The sequence below is a fragment of the Temnothorax nylanderi genome, unplaced genomic scaffold, assembly GCF_030848795.1.
Source record: "Temnothorax nylanderi isolate EJ_2023f unplaced genomic scaffold, tnyl_v1.0 TNYL_tig0135_pilon, whole genome shotgun sequence".
Lineage (NCBI taxonomy): Eukaryota > Metazoa > Arthropoda > Insecta > Hymenoptera > Formicidae > Temnothorax > Temnothorax nylanderi.
This window is the reverse complement of record NW_027249197.1, coordinates 405,139-426,156: the sequence shown is the minus strand read 5'-3', so window position 1 is coordinate 426,156 and position 21,018 is coordinate 405,139. Positions and strand designations below refer to the sequence as shown.

At 38.2% G+C, this 21,018-nt stretch overlaps 1 protein-coding gene across 3 annotated transcripts in view; it reads right to left on the bottom strand.

The window, feature by feature from the left end:
* Sli (slit guidance ligand) overlaps positions 1–21,018 on the bottom strand; it is a 314,727-nt gene that overhangs the window by 32,353 nt on the left and 261,356 nt on the right. The window contains exon 1 of one of the 3 annotated variants that reach the window (XM_071714134.1): positions 8,166–8,360. The exons of the other annotated variants lie outside the window; for them this stretch is intronic. The gene's annotated coding sequence lies outside the window, so the exon portion shown is untranslated. Of the gene's footprint in view, positions 1–8,165; positions 8,361–21,018 lie in introns of those variants that run through there. 3 annotated transcript variants of the gene reach the window in all.

Genomic DNA, 21,018 nt, shown 5'->3' with positions numbered 1-21,018 from the left:
TATTATATAAAGAGTATAGATGGTTAAAATTGCTTTTCTTATCTACAACATGCCATGCATTATAAAATCTTTGATTTTGATTTATAAAAGAATCTCTTATACTGTCTTTTTTTGTTAAGACCTTTGTAAGATATTTCTTGTAATAACGCAAGATCATTTTATTATGAAGGAAACAGGGCTAATTAAGAGCCGTTCGGTGTTCTCGGTGCGAAAGATTTATTCAATCAATAATTTTCGAACAATAATGTTCGAACGTTTCGGTCTTTGTTCAGACCATCTTCAGCATCTAACAAAAATCACAAGTATAAACATACATAAATTCGCAATTTGTCCGTTATTGATTGAATAAATCTTTCGCACCGAGAACAGCGAACGGCTCTTAATTAGCCCTGTTTCCTTCACGATTGGATTTCCAACAGAGCCTCTACTCAACGATCATTTTATTATCTTCATTTTATTATCTAGTGATCGAATGCGAGCACAAGTTTAAACCGCGCTGCCTTTTCCTCGTTATTACTGCAATCATTCAAAGTCGTCGACGACATCCTCCATAACGAAATATCGCGGTTCACGAACTACCCGCCAACTCGTAGAATGAGACAGAAACTTGGCGTGTGCCGTTTGCACGACGGATTTGCGCTTCTAGGAACGTTAATGTGGCCTTTCGCGGGGACCCCGTCATCTTATGTGGTGTTACGCTCAATTAAAATAGCGCGGCGTCTTCTCGGAAAGTAATAACGGTAATCGTTCGGGTAATCGTCTTGTATGGGGAACCTTTGCCCAGCGAACTGAATGGAGGAGTGTTTGAACGGTGCAAAGAATCGCGGATCGGTTGCCCGAAGCGACAGTTTGCAATTCGTCGTTACAACGAGACAACATTTCGCAATACGCTGATGTTCATCGTATTTATTCTGTAAATATCTGTGTTGTTCTATCGACAAGAATATTTGCCAGGTGTCACCTAAGGTCGAGGCTAATTTACCCAACTTCCTTGAGATGAAGTAAAACAAGCGTCTATCGCTTTGTCCATGCAGCGATAGTCATTTAAAATTAGTGTGTCTACGTAATTAGAGCTTAACAGTAATTAATAAAAAAAACCTTTAATCCCGAGCATCGGAAATTTATTTAGAGTGCATCGATACTTAAAAAAATTGATACAGTTTTGAGTTGTTGAATGGAAATGCACACGGGGCAATATATTACGATACACAGATCATTAAGCGACTTGCGGTAAATTAGATTTAATCAATAAAATAAATTCCGAACAATTATTAAATGAAGAATATAAACTATTGTCTCAAATTCGTAAATAGTGGCGACAGTAACGTCCGTCGTACAGATTGATACGAAGATGCAACGTATAATTACGATTTAAAAAACAAATTAGATAATCCTGACAGATCAATCGCTGCTATCGATGATAGCTATCCGCGCGTTTTCGCGATTCAAAACGTATAAATCTCGTAATTCGATTCGATCGCTACAATGACGCCCGTCGGAAGTCCAATAACATCTTGGGAGGCGCAATTTTCATCTTGCACTTTTGCCAGGCGGCTCACGTAGCGGCTAACGAAATTACATTTCGCGTCGCCAACCGGGACATCTGCTAAATACGTTTCCATGGGTTTTCATGAAGGCGAGAGCAGAAGGGACGCGAGATGGGAGGGAGGGTACTTGACGGTAGTAAATCTGATGGGACGGTGGTGAGAATCTGAAGGAACAGAAGGGGGCAGTCAGAGTGTGACGGGCTTGGTAGACAACGTCCAAGAATAAGGTGTTGGTAGCGCGTGTCTATATTTGAGTTGTGGCGGGATGAGAGGACAGAGACGCGACGGGAGGGAGGATAGGCTGCTGGCAGATGTAATCAAAGTTTGCAGACAACCGCCCCGAACGAGAGCCTCTGCGTGGAACCCACCAGGGGGAGGAACACAGGGGATACCGCCGCGGGATCGGCCGGATATCCGGTCGTATCTCACACGCGGCGCGGTGCCGCGCCGCGCCGCGTCGTCGTGTCGATACGCCTGCTTAATGTCGTAGAAATGTCTCCGGCGGAGATAAGGGAGAGAATCGAGCCGCGACAAGGTGAGACGAGTCTATGGGGAGGATCGGTACGAGCTTCGATTTTCTCGCGAACCGGAGCTGTTCGCTCCGTGTTCCCGCCGGGGATCTGGAAATCGAATGATTTATGGGTAGTGATTATATTCAGACTTGGCGCGCGCGCGTGCTGGTATCATGTGTCTGTATGTGTAACTGCTAGGAAATACCGCGACGTAATCCGCCATTTACTACTCGCGCGCCGGATGTTTGGTGAATGCAAAGTAATTCATCGATCGCGACGTGATATTGACAGTTAACGATGATGGTTTGCCACACGTTAAGTCTCATCACTCTCATCAGTTTTCAATTCCAATTTATCAGGGGGAGGTTTCAGTTTGATCATATAATTACGAATAATACGCAATATTTATAAGTACTAAGAAAGTGATTAATACGCTATCTAATATATGTGATTTATAATTATATAATTTATAATTATTTAGAATATAAGAGATCAAGAAAAATGTAGAATTCAGAATATAGACTTATTGTTTAAAATACTCAATTTAATCTTTGTAGCGCTAAATAATTTAAGCAATATTTGTAGCAGAGACGTTCTGCATTTTTCTGATTATTTCAGTACAATCTGCTGGACACAGTGAGATATAAAAATTCTCACAGTCGCATAACGCACACATGGTAATAATATCCGCTTGCAAGCCGATTTATTTCTCGGGAAAATACCGTTTTCACTCGATAGATCGTATTCTAGATTTCCAACGCATTCATAGCGCCTGAAATCGTAGATCCAGATAAGTTAAATTGCATTTAGAGCGACTGCTCGTTTCTGCGATTGGACCCCTGCTCCATCCCGTAAAAATTTCACAGCGAACAAAATGAAGAGCGGACAGAGCTGTATGTACAGCACTGTACAGCGAAAACATCATGTCAGATAAGAAAAAGAACCGTCGCTCTCGGGGAGAAAATATAGTCTTCTGCACGTCGGCGCAGAAATGCAAATGGAATCTCTTGATTGAGTTTACTAGCAAGGCATCGACTTGGTGTCTCTAGATCAGCAAAGGTGAAAAAAGGCGAGCGGCATCGAGTCGATTTGACATATCGACGGCTTTCCGCTCGACTCGCTATTCTCGAATAATCGCGACAGATGGAATGGAAAGAATGTGAGTGGCGCACACACGATGCATTTCATAAGTGAACAATTGGACAGCTTACAAAAACTAGGCCTCACTTATAATTGAAATCTTACTGCTGTTCTCTTCTACATTTTGTTAAATTGTAAGCATTTAAATGTCATACAAAACAGACATTATGTCCACTTAATATAGATTTCCTAATATACGAACAACATATTATATAACTGTCTCGTTAAATAATAGATGACTAAAACTTCTGTACACATTACGAGACAATAATTGTGAGTTGAAAATGAGGACCGTTGATTCACAGTATAATAGTTTGGCGCGGAAAGCGGATGGCATTTACTGACTGTCGTTTTGTGCTCCGTCCCAGAACAATGCAATTAACATGGTGTTTAAACTTAAGCTTTGGCCGTATTACCGTGGAAACTTATTGCGGCGAGGGAGGTTGAAGCGCAATAAGCGCACGCTGACTTCTGAAACAGTCAGACGGAGATTCTACGCTGTAATGCAGCGTCGCCGCGCCGGGTCCGCGTTTGAATTTATCGGGCTGGCATGCCTCCAGATGAAATTTCTTTTTTGTCTCGTTCCGGCCGGTCATTCCTCACCTCAGGCCGCGTCGGTGTGTGTCAACCCGCATGTAAAACCAAATATTAACGCCCGGATGTAAAATCGCGCTCGTACGCCTGGGTATTTACGGTGCGGTACGGTGACGTATCAACCGTAATGTATCATCTACGTGGCATTTCGAAACGTACGTGAAAATAAAACGTCGTAAAGACGGAGGAACTGTCCGGCAGACGGGAAACGCTCGGGAACATGGAACTCGAGAATCAATAAAAACATGACATTTGTCGTAACGATACCGAGAGAGCTGCTTCCGTATGAATTTCTTATGATTGCGTCGCGTCGTAACAACTGCGAGGAAGTCTAGAAAGACAGAAGAAATGTGCATGACTTGAATCAGGCTCCTTCTCACCGTTATACCGAGAAGTTAATAAAGAGTGAGTCCTTTTTTATATTTTCCACATACAATATTTATTTTTCAAGAAAAAGATTAAATAACGGAGTTAATCAACATTATTTCAACTATTATAATTTCTGAATAATTTAAAGGTATTAATTTTTGTATACCTATTATGTTTCTTTTATTATGCAATATTAGCATTTATGTTATGTTATATCGTATACATTCAATTAATTTCAAACTATGTATTGCACACTTGTAAAATGAGATAATCGTATCGTATTATTTAAATCAATAAATTCAACGTGATTATTATTTCCGTGGTCAATAGCACCGCTTCTCTTTATACGTGACATCGATTCACAAACGACTATTGTCTTCAACAAGGGAATCATTCGATCCGTCTCTTTAAAGCGAATGTCATGTTTCTTAGACGCAGTCCGGAGCAGTAGTAACAATCGCTGTTTGTGGCGCAGGAACGCAGCCGGTCACTAATTCGCCGCATGCATTTTAGCATTTCTCTGCCAGCTGCGTGCGACGGTGTTAACGTACGCCTAACAACGGAATCGATGCTAAACATCCCTGGTTATGTATATAAGCCGAGATATAAGCGAAACGGCGGAGGAGCGCCAAACTATTGTTCCACTTCCGCGGCTGTCACGCTGCTGGTGCAATTCGTTTGCCGACACAAGTAGTTCAGCAAAGATAAATGCGGTCACGTATAAAGGAGCCGCGCGAACTGACCTAAAATACGGCGAAGAAAAGCGCCTTAGATCAATTACCACGTTTGCACTAAACGTGGTAATTGATCGATCAATTTGTCATTCGGGCGGTAAATAACTCCTTCGTTTGTTTTTGTACTCAAAGTCTCGGGCGAAAAATAATGTTTCTCGGAGATTATAAATGTTTTCGCTTAAATTATAGGTAATAAATATTGCTATTTTGTTTACGCAGAGATAAATAAATCATAATTACAATTACGATTGCAAATATGCTTTGCAAATATAATATGTGCGTTATAAAATATGTAAATATATTATTTGTCCATTATTCCGACTGCAGAATATGTTATTATGATTGCATTTTACATCAACGTATGATTTTTAACGATATGATTTAATGATATCTATCTTCTACAAGAGTCAGTTATTGTAATTAAAAATGCGGTAATCCAAGGTATCTTTTCGTGTTATTTACAACAACATTTGACATCTTGTAAACGACAAGGTATACTTTGCGACCGCCAAGGTACTCGCGCCCCATTATTTTAAGTGGCGATGCCTGTAATGTAACTGAGAGCAGTAAAATATCGTTTCGCCCGGAGGATATATTACACTTTTAAGAATTTCCGACGGTGTGGGTGGTTCGTTAGCGGGTGTAACTAGTCAAGCAAAAATAAATATTCGCCCACGTAGCGGCGGTGCAACGCAGTCTGACCCGAACTATACGGAGCATGGAAATAACCCGGAGCCTTTTTACAATTTAGATAAGCGCATTCGCGCTCGCGAATATTCGAATCGCCGATCAGTTGTAGATCCAGCTACGCGCAACTAAAATTTATCCCCAACTACGTTAGATATTACGTATATTACCTCATAAATATTTAGTATGAAAAATATGAGTGACTATTTTATCAGAAAATTAGTAAAGTCGGCCTGTGCGAGTAGCCTTCGTTAACACGTTCTAGAAACGAATGCAGGCCATTAGATCAGATTCTTCAATCGCATATGCGGTAAATTTATGTAACTATTGAGTTTTCTTGCGAGTATACGAGCGACGACAGTGTTGAAAACGTTTGGAAACACTTCTACTACTAAAGTCATAATCATGCAGACAATCTTCTTCTTTGTTTGTAATAAATACTTATAATTTTAGATTTAGATTCACTCGAGTGTTGCCCTGATTTCATAAATGTGGTCTTAGTTATGATAAAAATAAATTCGCGCCGTATATAATTTTTAAGCGGGATAACAAATAAAAAAGCGTGCACGTTAACATCGAGACAACTTATAAAAATTCATACTTGGTTACAGCGATTAATATGCATCTCGTTAACAGATATTGTATAGAAAACGCGTAAATTAAGTGACGATAAAACATTCAAGAAATAAGATATGCGATACGTCGCGTATCCCTTCTAATATCACTTTCGCGACCTCGGAGCACCCCAAAGCAGCAATTTGTAACGTTTTATCCAGCGGAAACGCATGCATCTCCCTCAAGGTTTCCTGACAGTCGTACACCGGTCGGTGCAACTGGTTCAGAAAAGACAAATGCGCCAGTATGTATAACGACCGACGTGGACTCGCCATAATACGGAGGAAAACGACGTGGAGTCCCTTAGATTTCAGATAGTCCTTGTAGCGGCGTGATTTTTCTGTGTTCTTACCCTCCAAGTGGACCGACCCCATATCGCGAGAACATAAAGTGAGCGCGATGACCCACGCGAGCTTTATCGCGATAGCGTGCATCTCACGAGCCGGGAATCCTCCCGCGCTGTAAAACAGGACGTACCCGAGCGTCTATTACGCTCATCGTGTAATTCAGAAACGCGCCGGAATGCGTTAAGTGTTCAAGACGCGAGATGAAATCTCTGTTTCGTGTACCGACCAAATGCAAGGATGCGTCTACCACATATGTTGTAATAAGAATTATAAACGGGGGGGGGGGGGCGGAGAAGGAGAAGAAATGTAATAATTGTTGGGAGAACAAAGTTTCTCTTCCCGAATTAATTTATCATTTTCTTTACTATTTATAGTAAATAATTTAAAAGATATAAAATAATTAAATAAAATAGATAACTACCTTTATTTCATGAAAAAATAAAAAAATACTAATTGAGTTATGTAAATCAAAGATTTCTCGTGAAAATTACATTTAATGCTAAAATTTTATGTAACTGTCATCTATTTGCATGTTAGTTGAGAAAGATATTTTATTTCGTTATATAAAATATTTCGATCCGTTATATACATATTTTAATAGCTTATCAGATTTTAATTGAGGTTAAAAGCCCTAAAATGAAAGGAATAATTTTCGAGTTATAAATGATTGGAACTGGCCAATATTATCAATGGATCTAATTTTTTATATTTAATAAAAACCTGAAATTATGAGATTTTAATAAATCTGGAGGAAATTGATATTAAAGCACCACACTGTTTGCGGAGATTTATACTAAATTTCAAAATTCATTACAGATTACATTTAGAAACCTTATTTTAAAAAACCACATAATTTTACTTCTTACGTAAGCGAGAATTTAAGAAAAAATAATACAATAATAAATGTATACCTATTGATTCAAAAATACATTTATTATTAGTATTCATTCATAAGTTTTCTATCGATTAAAACGAGAGTAAATATTTATTCTTTGGATAAACGTTCTATTCAACGCACGATAATTGTTTATTCGTTAAAAGTGATATCAGTGATATGTAACGTAAAGAATAGCGCACTTTCTTTCACTTATAATGCGATGAATATTTCGTGGCGTCGCGACGAATTGCCGGTTCCGGGCGTTTGTATTTTGCCGCCCACAGCGATGAGAGCGGTACGGCCGCGGGGCGCGGGCCGTTACGCTCGTACGCGTAAACAAGAACATGGCCGCCATTCATGCGGCGAGACTCGAGCGAGCGGGTGGTGTCGCGAGCCGTTCCGTATCTCTCGCGAATTTCTCGAGAGTCATCTCTCAAAATGCGACCGTTCTTCACGAGCGAATGGTAATTATTGATACATACGATTAGTTATCTTTCGCGATCGCGGCTCACGAGCGATCCGAAGCGACGGCTGATGTTTGTCAAAAGGTATTTCTCGCGATTCACTCGGTCGAGATAGAAATCCTGGCTCGGGATTGCGATACATCACGAGCGATAATCTTTTGAATGCGATGACTGTATCCGTATATGCACATACACGCTTTGAGCTCTCGATCGAAAACTCCGTCTACCGTTCACGAATCGTGGAATAACGAGCGAGTCTTCGAATCCATCGATACTTACGGGACGAAGCGACGTGAACGCCGTGAATATGTCCACCGTTTGCCGTAGCGATCAATCTGCCGCGCAAAGCAACTCGGCGTAGGTTTGTGATATCGTAATATACTTATCAGTTAAATATTTCCACGAACTGGCTAACGTGCGGCGGCCGGCCCTCGGCGTTCGTTTTATCGCGACGTACAGCGTACTTGAGCGTACCAATGTGTACAGGAATAAACAAGTCGCCGGTCGCCGGCGTCGTCACGCGGCGAAAACACCTGACCCCCCCCCCCCCCCCCACTCGTGTAGCCGACTCCGAAAAGCCGTGGCGCGGGCGCCCGGCGGCCCGGCCGCCCGCGCCCCGCGATCCCAGCATTACTTGCTCTCGGATCGCAGCGTAGAGTACACGAATCGTCAGGTCCGGCGATTATAAGAATAAGATTATTGAAAGCTATGATATATCGAATGTTCATTGAATACATATGCTTCGCGGAATTCATATGGATACCGAGGTATATTGCACTCGATAATCAATCGTGTTTTGGTATTCAGCGATCGAGGATAGACAATATGTTCATAAATCGATGATTTAATTGCAGTTGATCAAAATCGCCCGACAAGCAGCAAGGGTAGCGTCCTCGCGACGCGACGCAGCGACGACGCCGCGACGGTTGCTCCTGGCGCGCGGCGAGTGAAGTTGGCCACGCAATTTACGAAATTCTCTCCAATCTCTCCGCCATGTTAGCGTCCACCTGCGGGACATCCGCGGACGGTCGTCAAGCGGATCGTATAGCTTCGTTCGTAGCTTCTCCGCCATAATTCTTCTATCGCTGCATAATTAAGTACGCGCCGCGTCGCGAGATTAATACCGGGAGTGCCGTGCAAAGTGTCGCGCGATCATTAGCGACCGTTAGCAACGATATTTTCGCGGTCTAATCTGTTGTCGAGAAGCCGCGGCTCCGTTCTCCGTCACTTATACGCGTGTCGCATTATCTTTCGGCGCGCGGTCGCGACAGGTAGCGGGAGGGAAAACGCGTAATTCCCACGATCAATTCACGATCAATTCACGATTATCGAACATCGCACGCGGTAAATCAGCTCGCGCAATTAGCCCTCGCGCACGCATACACAACTATTGATATGCGGGGCGATACAATTATCCTCCCAATGCTCTCTGGAATCCGAATATATCTCGTATCACGCGGTTCGATTCTTGACCTATAATTCGCTCGTCACTTTTGTGAATCGTCGGATGTATGTTACGGAGATATGTCAACTATTTCTTAAACCGTCTCACGAGACAGCTTGTCGCTCGAGATATGCGCGCGTATGCAATACCGAATTTCGATTGTACATTTTCGGACGCGTCCGTCGCGTCTTAATTAGTTTGATTTTATCGGGTGGCATATCGCACGATTTGAGGGTGAGCTCGCTCGAATCTCGGCAATTAACTTCGGGAGTGCCGTGTGAAGTGTCGCGCGATCGTCTTCTAATTGTAGCCTGATAATTAATTCGGGCGCGATCGTAATTAACGCCCGTTTTCGCGAGTGTTGTGTTGTGTGAATGCTGACAACCCTGGCAACCTGGGAGGAGGAGGAGGTCGGGGAGACGTCGAGCGACGGCGGAGCAACCATGGGGTGAGCACACATATATAATTTATTATTCATGTAATATATTGGATCTGTTTTCTGTTACTGAACTGGCTGCACTGGTTCAGAGTTTATCTTTTTTACTCCACATTGGAAGGAAAAAGCAGTCTCAGTTCAGCAACAGAAAACAGACCCATTATGTATCATCAATTGTTTTATTCTTTCTGTTCATTTGGATCGTTTATTGATTTAAATAAGAGAATGGGAGAAAGAGACTTGTATTTATGAAATTATATAAAAACTCATACTTGAGAGAAAAAATTCTCTCGAATTAATATGTGATTGTTTAATTAAATCTACTTGGCAAATATAAAAATTGATGCGTGCAACGATTATTTTTTGAAATAACAATAATTATTTTGAGCACTGGTGTAATATGAATGTTCTATTTCTATGTTACAGATCAACGTAGTTTCAACGTAGTCGATAACTCCGCTGTTGCGCATCGATTGGTGAGTGACAATATAACTTTTTTTTTTATTGAGGCACGGACCTGTGAAAAAAATTGTCAAACGTGTGTATTTAAATATATGTGTTCAGTTAGTAGAAATATAGAAATATAGAGAAACTATGAAATATTTCACAGTATCCGTTGTCTTGAAATAGATGGACTAAAACAGATTAAACTAGAACGCACCAATTTTATCTTAGTCTATCTATCTAACATAATTAATAATTTGGCTTTATATTAAATAAAGCAAAATAAAATGTGACGTGAGGTCCAACAAAAATTTCGTTACATAACAAAAAATTTGTTATATACCTATCTCAGAAGTATCTCAGAATTTTACATTTATGTTAATTATATTAAAATATTTTACATTAAAATATTATTTCAGCGTATTACCTTATAATGAATAAAATAAAAAAAAAATAATTTTGATACCGTATTTTCAATTCAGTAATGAGATATTTATATCAAGACGAAAATTAATGAAGACATATATGGAAAACATGAAAAATTGCCTTACCGATAGCAATTTTGATTACGGGTGGCCCATTATTTTTACGGATCTTACGTCACCTCTTGTTGAATATCATTAACCGTGACATATTTTGGACGTTTCGGTGAAAAAAGGAGGAGAAAGTTTCTCCATGATATATGTATGTACGCATGTATAATTTATTTCTATGTAGTACATTTAAAATTTTTTAAATTATGCTGAAGTGTCCTGTCTCATTCGATTATAGCGCAATAAAGTGTTAAGGGAAGGGGAGTGTAGTGAGCTTTATGTAAAAGGAAATCTTTTTATATCCCCTATATTACCGCATAAAACCGGACTTGGGTATATTACGCTTGAATTGTATAATAAAATACGCGACGGTGTAAAATATACAGTCCACCTACGCGCGGACGAGGAATTTCTCGGGCTAAGTTGCATAATCGCGGCAGGATAGCACGCGGCGGGATCGGAGAAGCGGTCGGATAAATCGTCTGCGTGGCGAGACACCGTTTGCTCGGGCACGATCTCCCGAAAGAAACAACGGAAAAATAATTAAGAACTTCGGCGCGAAGATCAAAGGGCCAAGTTCGTTAGACGACCCCGGTACTTTTACGTCCGCGCAATCAGCGGATCACGGAGCGGCATTGTAATCAAGATAATTAAACAACGCCGTCCGTCCTCCGCGGCCTTGCTGAAATATTAAAATCGTTCAAGCTCACCCTCTCTCTCCTCTGTGTTCAGGGCCTTTCGTTACATGGTATTTACGATAAACAGTTCGTCATCCTTCTCCCGATGGTATGTAATTGTATCGATGTCCTTCGGGGATTCGCGAATACCGTGCTTTAATATACGCATTAGAGTCGCTTGCAATTTGCAATCATTACTGCTAGTCGTTACAATTCACGAAATATCAATCTTTAGTGTCATATAACATTTTTCGGTTCTGGCCTTTCTCAAGTCCGATCGTTCATTTCTCGATAATAAATAAAAGTATGATATATATATTATGCTTGGAATATATTTCTCTTTAAAAATGATAGGTATGTCTAGAAATCGATTAAAATATATTAAATTTCCGGAATTGTTAAATTATGAAGTCCATTTAATCTGAATGAAATAAAATTATAAAAATTTTTAAGAAATAACTTGTAAAATATAACTTATTTTAATTGCATATTTAATATACATTAATGTATGTATTTGTGTCATTCAGGATATGAAACATATTTTATTCAGTGACGTAACTAATTAAAGTGATGAAATTTGCGCAAGATAGTTTTAAGTTCCATTACGGACTAATATAAGTCCTAAGATAAGAAACATAAATCCTCGTTTATGGTTATGAAATGCCATGACACGTCCGTCAGCGAGTTGTTCACGTTCGAATACCGTTAATTGCAATTTATGTGGCTGCGCCAGGTGAATCGGGACTCGATAAAAATATGTGCTTTCCTCATATCAGCTATTAATGAAAATGATTGAGAAATCTAGCTTCCGTCAAACGTTACAAGCATCTGTCATATTGAGCAAAAATGTGCGCATTTCCATCTTTTTGGCATAAATATTTATTTGCGCCAAATTTAGTTGCATATGTCACGGATTGCTCGAAAGATTGCTATTAAACTGTCAATCAATGGATTTCAAAACTGTAAATCTATTGCTATTTTATTTTTATATAATTCTGATTTTCTCTTTAATTTCGCTATCACAAAAAGCTTTAGTATACGAAAGATATTTTTGTATGAGATTAAATTAGAACGTTGAACGGAAGCGGCCCGAAATATTGTTGAAGCTTTTACCGATGACATAATATTTAAAGCAAATATAGCTAAAGAATGTGCTTTTCGTTATTGATTAAAAAAAAATTTAATTTGGAAACATGACCCTCACAAATAAAGGATGTTGTTGATCAAAGAGAAATTCGAAAAATTCAGAATTCCATTAAAAAGAGATTAAAACTACTACCACGTCGTTGAAAAAAGTGTACCAGCTTATAAAGAAGTTATTTCGATTAAATTATATTTAGGTGAAACTGTAATTGATAATAAATAAAGTTTAAAAGAATTATTGCAATTTCGTTAACAGATTAATATTTAATAATCATATTTAGAAAGAGCTATCACTCATAGAAAGAAACATAATTACTTATAATATCAAACATGGCAGTGCATCTTTTTTTATCGCGTATAAATTACTGTTCAAAAGCAATATTGATAAAATATTTAATTTTAAATTGGCATCATCATTATCACCTTCTTGCGAATTCTATGAAAGCGGCAAATAATTATTTAATTTTTGTTGTTAAAAAAAATTGCCGTGCGATATTGATGCTGGAATATAGTGGGAGTGCAATGGCAACCAGTTTTTTGTTCTTCCCAACGTGCGCGCAGAGCAATTAACGAAAAACTTCTCGAGGCGGAAGTGCCTGTCAGAATCGTGCATTTTTGCGCTTCTGTTCATGCTGTTTTTTTCCGCGTGGGAGAGCGCCTGGGAAAAAATGCTTTTGCCTTTACGTCATTTTTTCGTTTCTGCTCTTTCGTCGTCACGTCCTTCGTTAATCATGTCATACCGTCAGTCTACGTACTCATTATAAACGTGCATGCAGTTATATCCTCGACTTTCTTGATCACAACGTCAAAATGCAATGCATTTTTTATGATTTTTTTTCTCTTTCACACAACAGATGTACGTAATATAGTTTTGATGATTATTGCAGTTTTTCAAAATAATTTCAAATACTTTGATCAACAACGTCTTTTATTTGTGAGGATCAACGTTTCCAAATTAAAATACTGATAAAATGCATATACGATATGAAATAAGTACGATAAATTATGTCGTAACTACCGTGATTTTTTAATATATGTTTTCTAAATAGTAAAAGAGAAAAATAAAAATATTAAGGAAAAGATGGTTTGTGGAAAAAATATTTGTGATTTATTATCTTTATTTTATATTTGTTGGCTTATTAAATTATTGCACACAACAGTACGTGTGTGTGCGGGTGTATGGAGTAAAAGGTAATTAACGTCCAGAAAAAATTGCAATAAAATATGAGTGCATAGCCTGTTACGTGTATAAATTCCCAGACGCTTTCGGCCCGACTGTATATTTGCGAGGTAAATCACGGACGATGTACATCGCTCGTCGAGGATGAAGTTACACGCATACTCACGCGTTTGGACACGAGCGTAGCGCGCACGTAACGCCGCGAGCGAAACTTGAAAGGGTGCGTGCTCGTTGCATAGAAATAAAGGGAAAGAGAAAGAGAGAGTGCGCGATGTGCTTTCATGCTCGGAAATCAGGCGTCTAAATCTAAACGGCGCCGCGACACGACGCCTCTCTCTCTCTCTCTCTCTCTCTCTCTTTCTCTCTCTCTCTTCGGACTAATTACCGTTAACGCGAGCCGCTTAATTAGCGCCAACGTTAATCTCTCGCCGTTGACTCTCGCGGTGGGAGCTGCAAGACCCGCTTTAAAACTGCAACGGATCTCTGTCTGCACCGCTCGAAAATTTATATCATTGTAACATTTGAATCAGAATCTTATCAGATGGACTGAATATTGGAAGACTCGACGAGAAATCAAAAAATTTCAATATATATATCGGACGACTTTAAATTTCATGTTAGTACGCAAGTCGCTATAAAACGCAAGTTATAGCGAAGCTCACGCACTCCGGTCCGTGATTTATCGACGAATATGCGGACAAATATGTCACGCAAATTATAACTATGAAATATTTAGACATTTTTTTTTTAAGAGAATGTTGAACGGGAGGTAGAAGGGAGGGAAGCACAATCCAATTGGTTACGTGAGCAGCGGGATTATTTCGCCAGTCGATTTCGCGATAAACCAAAAATACAGCTCGCGAATAATTGAAACGCAGCGTCGAAGGCTTATGTATTTTTATGTTGTTAACGGTACCCGGGCAAAATTCCGCGCGCGAAGAAACGTAGAGGGAAAAATGCCCAGGATCAGTCAATAAATATGGACGTATCGGATTTTTGTACATTTTCGCGTGGGGAAAATCCGCTACCTCTGAAAATAAAAGAAGTGACAATGCCAGATTTTTGCCGGAGGTTACGATAGATTTGTGTTTCAATTTAAAGTTGAAATTTCAATTTAGATGCCTGCGTATTGCTCGCAATAACGATACATTGCAACCTCGCGGTGTCATCCTTTCGACATGTAAGGCAAATCGAACACAAAGTTTATCACTTGGTATTGGCATCCTCCGCATTTTGAGAGAAATCTCCTGTAGTATCGATCCATGGTATATAACAAACTGAATAAATAATTTTACAACTTGGTACTCGTTCGCACGTTCGTACGACCCTTAGAGTAAACGATATATTTTCGTAGCGTATACCTTTCAGACTTATGTGCCGTCTTTTTCCTTCTACACTTCGCACGAAATCCACGGGAATAACGTCATAATCCTTTCGCGCAATTCTGTGCACAATTTGAACAAGAAAGCGAAGCTCACGTGCTTGAGTGTAATCAAAGTTGGTATTGTAGAGGATTCAGTAATTAAGGAAAATATCGCCCGCTACTACTTGAAATGCATGCTCGTGTAATTGAGCGTACGTTCGCGTTTTTCTGCCGTCGTGTGACGTTTCTCGAGCATTATCAAGATATTTTTCCAACATGAAAGAAGGATTAATGTCCTTCACACTATATGAAATGCTAAACCCAGGAAAATGATATATCTTTTCAAAAGGGAATCCTTCAGCCCTCTTTATAACTTTAAATAACATTAATGGTTTAATAATATTTTACATTTTTGGTCCAAAAATTAACTGTTTCTTGGCTAATTTATATGTTATAAGAAAATAAGTTAATTTGAATGTTTCATATTATTTATAAATAATCAAAAAGTGGAAAGGATTATTTACAATTATTTGAAATTTCTTTTCTAATGCATAACTTTTATCGCGAATGTGTAAATTTATTAAAAGATTATAAATATCGGTGTTGTAAATGATTATTTTGTTAATTACACAATCCTTTTATAAATAAGTTTTGTGGACTCGTTCTGCAATAACTAGTGTAAAGAGTTTTTAAAACGTATACGTATAGAAGCTTATAAACATGTGTGCTAATTGCACGATTTGCAATGCATATCACTAGTTTCAATTAACATTTAATTTGTCGTCAAGACAAATAAGACGTTTAATTGTGAGTAAACTTGATCAATTTAGATATCGCGGATAACATCCTTAACGATTGTTATCTACGGGTCGAGGGTATTTGCATGTCATTCTATAATCCTCGGTGAATAGATGGTAAAAAAAGCTGTATACAAGCGATCTACTTTATAGATGTTCAGGCTTACATGACATGGTCGGAGACAAAAAATACATTTACGTCGAAGATGGTGTAAGAGAAATAATTATTTATTCCACAAATTAATATTAACATTAATATCTTATTGCAGCTTTTCACAAAAGTTTAGCATAAATACGAGAAAAGAAGGATATTCGGATATTTCTATACTATGTTAAAAAAATTCTTATAACTAATACAAAATACTTTTTATTCCGTTTAGAAAATCGCAATTTAAAGATAATCGAGAATATATAACAGTAATATGCAGATTATTGTAATCACAGATTTTAATTTGTGGTAAAATCTCCGAAAATGTATAATTAATCTTGTCTTTTTAATCTTTATTTTAATTTATATTAACTCCTCGATTCATTCTAAAAACCTGAATCTATACTAAAAATTTATATCTATACATATAAAAATTATATTTATTCCTAACAATGAATACGATATATATAATAATTCATGTAATATATGCAGTCATATTACGAAGAAATATTGATCCTTTTATTAATAATTTGATGGCCTAAATCCGAATACGTAATAATTGGATCATAAAGTATTAACATGCATTTATGGAATGTCGATGTTGACTTACCGAAACTCAAAAGTATAAACTCATTCGTTGCAACGTGCATTGCGGATGAGTTGCACTATTAATAATTATACTTATCGCTCGTGATACATGTAAATAAATCCTTGGTGACCCGCGTTTATAATATCGCGATTATGTTGCACCATAGTTAAAATGGTAATACCATGTTATAACGTAACATGCACGATGCATACCGCGCGCATTTCTCTAATACGTTTAACGCATTATCATAAATATCATCACGATCGATCACATAATTGCAGTCGAATATTCGTTACTGATGACCGCGGGCACTTTGCAATTTAGCATGACATTTATTTCAGCATTTATGCGCATTTATATGCCTATATCTTTTATAGGCAGCGTAGTTATGGCCGCACACTTATGCAATTGTATAATACCGTATGCTCTTAATTTGTTGAACATCTTTTTATTCATGAAAGAATTTATGATGCTATAAATTTTAATAATAGTTGTTTCAAAACAATGATTTATTTGACAAATTTGTGAATGATATTTAATTATTATGACCAAGCGATACATAATCGGCGCGTGTAAGATTAGAAACGTTGTACAAGAGAAAAGCACATTGTGTAAATACGCTTTGATCGTGTCGCAGTTCAAACATTTGGGACGGTATTTGCGCACAAAGCGACAGAGAATGAGGCGGTTGAGGCATGTACAATGCACCTATTTTTCACGCTATTCGCACCATTGATCACTCTTTTTCTCTAACGTGTATATGCGATCGAATAAACGCCGCTCATTTTCTACTTGTTTTGTCACGCGATATCGCGTCATCAGCTCACCTAATTGCTATTCTAGTGAGTCTATAGCGCGTAGTGTATGATAAAATACGACTCGGGTCCCTATCAGTGGATTAAAAAAGATAAAAGGCATTTCGAGTTACGTTAATTCGGTATTGTTGTAGATTGATTACTATATCATAGAGCTGACGTGTACGGATAACTCTATTTTAAGATTTGATATGCCTTACGGCGACGATAACACAGAAACCACTTTTTAAGCGTGGCACTTTTACACTAAGCCATTTGCCTAAGACCACAAGCACGTCCATTATTTCAAAACGTCTGCATAAATTATATGTATTGTCATAAAGAGAAGATAATAGCTGACCGAAATACGGAACAGTTATTAACCGAATGCAATAAGCAGCACATTGTCCTTGGTAACCAAGTTTCGGTGGTTCTGCTATATAATGCTCTCCGCAACTCGGTTGATACGTATTTCGCACTGGCGCCATTATTGAAATTGCGGTTTAATCCCGCATACCGCATTATATATATGACGCATATCGTGAAAATTGAATTACTTAGAAGAAAAAATATACATATGCATATATATATACATATATATATTATATATAGGTATTATAAATGCATCATGAATATATATTGCGCGGTTTGTTGTTCATTCTCTAGCAAATGCTAGATGCCGCATCGTTTTGTTATCGCTTTTAATTTTAAACTTCACCGTTTCGGAAGTTTTAAAGCGGATTTCGCGATTTATGAGTTTACGCGTACGCACCGGGCACGGCCCTCTGTACACGAGTCACCGGGTAACAGGTACACATTTTATCACTGCATGGCGGGAAATAAATTCCACGGCATGCAACAGGAAAATTTGGCTTTTTAAACACGTCAAGTATTTATGGTTAATAAAATTTTCCGGGCTGCCGGTGTTCCCCCGCGCGCGCGTGCGCAAGTACAACTTGCCTGCGTTTTTCATTTTATGCGTTACTACCGAAGCGCGTCACTCTATTAATTCCGGTCCTTTGTGCGCGACGGATCATTTGTTTGCTACTCGTGTAATTAAAGTAAACGAGTCGTCGGCTGCACGCGTCGGGCCGATGGCGAGACGGGAATAGGGCGACGCCCGTTGTTTTCTCCGAGAAATCGCGAGCGCTAACGAGCCGGGAATGTCTTCAATAAATATCAACGTTTTAATTAACATAATGCGGCGGCTTTATTGCCCGACATTTATCGTTGTCGCGTAACTCTCGTGCACGGGCGAAACACGTTGCGCTTTAATTGCACGGTGCTATTATAAAAGCCGCCGTCGTGATATAATGCTAGTGAGACTATCGGCTGATAGCGAATGCTCGGAAATGTCTGCGAAGAATTGATCGTAAAAGAGTCGAGTCGTTCTTTTTATACTCTTCTTTTCTCGTGTTTCTCGAGCCGATGTCGCTTAAAAAGCGTTCAAGAATTGGAATAGTTATTTTTGCAGCAAAAGTTGAATATTGTGAAAATTTATTTCCATACAAAAACCGTAATATAAATTTAAATATGTAATGTAGATTTGCATATATTTAACGCAAAGAAAATTGGAAATTATTCGGTGTAATTCGTAAAGCATATCAGTTTTAATTTTCCAATTATGCCTTATTTTCAACGCGAAGATAACATATCGAAGAAATACATTGGCTCTCTAGGTTCATAATAGAGTGCAGTTTGTGAAAGGTACAAAGTGAGGGCGTTCATTAGTAACATTAAGAAGTATTTCGGCCTCATCTAGCCGTTTCCCGCTAATGGATTCATAATCTTAATACTACTGAGCTTGAGTAAGCTCGCGTGTCTATGCCCGATTCGATATTACCTTACCGCAACTGTAGCGGTCTCTTTCCATCCGTTTTTTCTTACCCTCGCGAGTTTCAACCCCTCCCTTCATCGCTTTAAGATACTGCTGGGAATTAATCGCGATGGACCGAGCACTCACGTCCAACGATGGATAAAACCTTTTTCCGCGCGCGTGACGCGACTGTTACCATTGGCTCGAATCCACTCGTAACGAATGTTCCGGAATTAATAATACATGCACACGTAGCTCCATCAGCATGAAAAGTCAAGGGAGAACGCAGAAAAGCCATCCATTTCGAACCCCCTTGAGTATAGTGCATTTTTGTAACGCGAAAAGACAGGAGTCTCCAGAATTATTTATAAAAATGAGTAAACAGATTTATTAATGTAAAATGTTTGTCATTATCAATTAATAATAAATTGTATCAAGGGCAATGTGAGCTATTCAGTATTACAAATAATAAATATAATGGAAAAACGTTATATCCTGAAATATAAATTTACAAACATTTAATATTTAAGGAAACACCGACAGAAATAATCAAGAATAAATAAAAAGTTGTTGATCTAATATTTTATTCGATAGTATAAAATTACAATATTGCGGCAAGTATTTCACTTTCAGTCTTTGTACAAAGGTTTTTAAAGTATCTTTATTTTCCACGGTCCTCAGCTCGCCGTGGACGGATATTACGAGGACAGAGTCGATTAAAGGTTTTACACCACCCTGTATGCAATAAACCCGCAATATCGGATTGATATTAATTAGCCGCGAGGAAGTACCATAAAGATATTATGACGGTGCACCGCGGACCCGCGGGTAATTATTAGCGATTTAATGCCCCATCGACCGAGAACCCCGTAGAATACAGGCACGAGAGCCTGTTGTCTCCCAGCAACGGAAGCTATGAGGACATCGCGTTGCATGCTTTATCGCCGTTTTTTATACCCTTTTCTTTTCACTAAATTACGTTTGCTATACATTATTCTGACGGGTAACACCGGCATGCGGCATTGATTTCGCTGCAACCTGCGGACTGAAAATTTCCCGATCGAACCTTTTTGCGTTTAATAATTTTGTCGTGAAATATTAGCGAAATTCTTCGAGTTCTATCAGTGCTTGTACCTCAACGAACAGATTACGATGTTAGATGGAATTTTCGCTGAGCCACGTTCGATATTAATCACGAAAGATCGAGTCTCTTACGTAAATACTTTTGCTTTTACTGTCTATCATTTTTACGGAAAATTACCTTCAATAAAATTATATGAAAAATATTTAAATAAACTTATATTTATATTAAATACATAATATTAACATATCGATGTTGAGAAATTTAGCATTGAATAACATAATTGTACAAGTTAATATCTTCTTTTAAAGCTTTTATCCAAGAATATTTTTTTATTTATGAGGCAGCTAAATTTGATGCCTATCATTAAACAATTACATTCAAATTTTCAGGAGACTTGAAATCTTTATTTCTTCCAATTTGATCCAAAATGCATCTTTGTACAATATTTGATTTATTTCTAATAAGAAAATAAATAATACTTTCGTAATTGTTATAAGTATCATGAATCAAATAATCAAATAACCTTCATAAGTTGAAATAAAAAAAATATCAATTTCTAGTAAAAGACGAACACTATATTTTAGTATTAAAAATGTTCTTCGTTTTTATTGAAATCACAAAATAATGTGAAAGACATTAATAGACATGAATATACAGAATTGAATGGAAATAATGTATCATTGA